This window comes from Carlito syrichta, unplaced genomic scaffold (genome assembly GCF_000164805.1).
Source record: "Carlito syrichta isolate Samal-C Ts95f unplaced genomic scaffold, Tarsius_syrichta-2.0.1 Scaffold301639, whole genome shotgun sequence".
Classification (NCBI taxonomy): domain Eukaryota; kingdom Metazoa; phylum Chordata; class Mammalia; order Primates; family Tarsiidae; genus Carlito; species Carlito syrichta.
This window is the reverse complement of record NW_007245735.1, coordinates 54490-58450: the sequence shown is the minus strand read 5'-3', so window position 1 is coordinate 58450 and position 3961 is coordinate 54490.

Sequence of the window (3961 nt, the reverse complement as noted above, 5' to 3'; positions counted from 1 at the left end):
TACCCAGCCACAGGAAGGAGCCACAGGAAGGGTGCCTTCAGCCCCCACAGGGCCTTGTCAGACCAGGGAAGGAAGGAGCCGTGGATCTGAGGTGACAGCACTGTTTGTGTGGTTTTATCCAGAGCAAATTCTGGAAGATTGTTGAGGGGGCTAGAGACGTTGCCATGAAGAGTGGAGAGCCCCATGAAAAGCCTGGGCGAGAGGAAGCATTTCTTTCCCATCCGCTCTGCGGATACAGGAAACATGGCTGTTTGGCAGAGCAGGGTTGGGTAGATACAGAACTCATGCCCCACAGTCAGCTCCCTGCCCAAACACCCGCAGGACACCCTCCCTTGTTCTCCCACCGAGGCCCAGACTCCTGGCTCTGATAACCAAGTGCCTCAAAACCCACTAGGCCCCGTGCCTGAGCTCACCCATACTCATGGCCACAGACTTGCATCAGACTTGGGATGAACCAGCTTGCCAAGGACTTTTCTCACCTGTCAAGTGGAGATCCCAACATACCCTTGTTCCATCCCCGTCACAGCCCTACAAAGCAGGGACAGTGCTGGCCCCAGGCTCAGCTACAGTTTAAAATCCACAAGGCCAGGGAGCCAGGCCACCTCCGAATCCTCCCCACAGTCATCCTCCATCCTCTGTGGACCGTGACCCCACCTCTGTCTGGGTCTCCAAGTTGTTCCCATTCTCCCACGTCCCTCGCCCAAACTGGGGATCCCAGAGGCTGCCTGGAGGAAATGACATCAAACCTCCTACCCTGCTTCAGGACCGAGCTGCCGCTAGACCAGTCCCAGGGGATGGGAAGAGGTCCCAGCCAGCAGGACTGCATGAGCCAAAGCTGGGGGTGACATCAGAGAGAGGCTTCAAAGGAAGGCTCTGCCTGTGAGAGCTCGGAGAATAAGGGCTGCCCTGGGCTTCCCCAAGGACGGGCACATCACGGCTTCTCAGCTGGAAGGGGCAGGGTTTTCAGGTGGCTCATCAGGGATGGGGTGTCAGGAACTGAGAGACACAGGAGCTTTCTGGATTCCGAGGATGCCCCTCCTGGGCCTGGCTCACCACACACAGGCCGAGGGCCTGTCCTGAGACTTGGCACAGGATGAACAGCTGTGACAGTGATGTGGGTGAGGTCCTCTTCCAGTCCCCTGGGGCTGGTCTCGCGGCAGCTCGGTCCTGAAGCAGGGGAGGAGGTTTGATGTCATTTCTTCCAGGCAGCCTCCGGGATCCCCAGTTTGGGCAAGGGACGTGGGAGAATGGGAACAGCTTGGAGACCCAGACGGAGGTGGGGGTCACGGTCCACAGAGGATGGAGGATGACTGTGGGGAGGATTCGGAGGTGGCCTGGCTCCCTGGCCTTGTGGATTTTAAACTGTAGCTGAGCCTGGGGCCAGCACTGTTCCAGAGGCTGAGGAGGACAGGGTCCTCAGCAGGGTGCAGTTGTCCCCTGGCAGCTGTCACCCAGACAGCCTGACTTCTCCTTCCACAGCACTAGTGCAACCACACTGCCACAGCCCCCACCCTTCCCCCCCCCCCGAGATGCATGGGGATCTCAGGGGCCTCTCTTCCCTCAGATGTCTGCCTGGAAAGCCTCTCTCCTTCCGCAAGCCCTGGCTCAACTGCCTCTTCTCCAGGTAGGTCCCCAGGGTTCGCCGAGCCAGAGCACCAGCCCCTCTGCCTGGCACCTCTTTTGCACCACCAGGGAGGGCTCTTCATCCAGGTCTCTGGGCCTGGGGCGGTGTCAGCCTGAATATGGGCCCCTGAGCGTGGGGATAGTGGTACCCACCCCTCCCACCATACCCACGCTCAGGAACCGGTAGTTGCTGCAGAAATAACCATCATTCTGGTTTTATGACTCATGTTATTAGGGAGGGCCTGACCCATGCAAGGCATTCTGCAGTAAAGGCTATTTGGACACCGTGGGTTAAAGGTGCTATTATTATCCTTGTTGTCCTTGTCTGACCGATGAGGAACGAACCAGTGTCCCCAGCTTGTCGGTAGCAGAATGGAAATTCAGGCCCAGACAGTCTGGGCCTGACCCATAACAAGAAATGCACTTAGCATCCTGTCCCAGCAGCATGTATATTAAACCAAAATCTGGCTGAACATTTATCCTTCCAGTGGGGTTCCAGTTTTTTCCTATTCTATTATCTGATTCTATTTGATTCTGTTTTGTTTTTTAATATTCTAGCTGTGACCTACTAACTTGATTTCATGACCCACTAATGGATCACAGCCCATGGTTTAGACCATATTGCAGGGCGGAGTTTTTCAGCCAGAAGCAGTTCGGGGTAGGCTCTGGAGTGAGCAGGCTTAGAACATTAAGATAGATATGAGGGTCAAACTCACGTTCCTAAAGGGGGCGTCTCTATCCCAACTCAGAAACGAGGAAACTGGGGCTCTGGGGGACCACTCAGTGGCTCTGGGTAGCACAGGCGGTTTCACAGTCAGGCCCACCGGAGTCCATGGCACTGGACTAGACAACCAGTCCCCTGAGGTACCCCCATCCTGCCCTCCCCTAGCTCCTCCCACTTCTTTCTGACTGCTGCAATCCCAGCATGCCTTGCAGCAATGCCCACTCAGATGCTGGCCAGGCCCCGGGACTACCTCTGCTGGGCCCTGGCACAGCCAAGTGCACCTCTGCCAAGAGCCCTGCCTCCTCCGCAGAGCTGTCTATCCCTTGCTCCACAGGCCGCTGCCATCTCTGATCTATTTGTGACTCCCCCACCCCACCCACGCCCACGTGCCGGCCAGGCCCCCAAGAGGTTAGCGTCAGGCAAGAGGAGGCTGAAGCAGTACAGTGGCATCAGACCCAAACACAAGGCTGCTTCCGTCCCCATAATGTGTATGCTTTTGTCATCCCAGAATTAATGCAGAGTGAGAACAACAGACCACAGCCCCTTCTAGCAGGGGCTCCCACCAAGCACTACAGAGGGTCCCAAGAGGAGCACAGGGAGGCATTCCACAGATGCCATGGAATGAGGATGCCATGGAATGAGGCAGGATGGATTCCAGGAAGACCTCAGGCACCTCACCCTCTCAGGGGGCCCCAGCGGTTGCACCTATAAGAACAGGTCAGGATCCCTTCAGCTTCCAAAGACTGGGACTGACCTGGTGAGTCCAAGGCCCACCGGGCTCAGAGGCGGCCTGCCCTACTCACTCAAATCCACCTACCCTCAGCTCTGCCAAGGGCATGGGCCTTCAGGGTCCAGGCTGGAAAGATGGGAAATGGGCACAGTCAGGCAGTGGAAAAGCTGGGACCCAGCCGGACTGGGTGGCTCACCTATAGCCCTAGTACTTTGGGAGACCGAGGCGAGTGGATTGTCTGAGTCTACGGGTTTGAGATCAGCCCAGGCAACTTGGGGAGACTTTGTCTCTACAATAAATCAAAAAATAAGCCAGGCATGGTAGTGTGTGTCTGTAGTTCCAGCTACTTGGAAGGCTGAGGTGGAAAGATCACCGGAGCCCAACAGGTCAATGCTGGGGTGGCCGGGAGTGTGCCACTGCACTACGGCCTGGGCGACAGAGTGAGACTCCAACTCAAAAAATAGTAATAAAATAAAGAAAAGCTGAGACCCTCCCCAGTCCTTGGCTTCTTTGTCTGTAAATCGATGCCTGTACCACTTCCTCTCAGGGCTGGTGAAAGCTCTACAAAAGAAGGCATTGTGGAAACCATCGCGCCCCATGCGAAGCCCAGAACAGGCACCAGGTGGAAGCTAGTACCTGCCCTCCTGCTTCCCCCCACCCCCACTCTGGCACACGTTGTTTGGGGGACTTCAGCCAGAACTCTCTGAAGCCAATCAGCTGTCTACCTTGAGCACATGCCCTGTTCAAGGCCCCTGAGAGGGTTAAGGAAGAGCCCTCAATGCCCAGGTGCTCGCAATTCCTCCCACCTCTCCCCAGCCTCCACCCCAGGTGACCGAACCTCAGGCCAGATGCTGTTCTGCCCCTGCAGGAACCCCCCCCCCCCC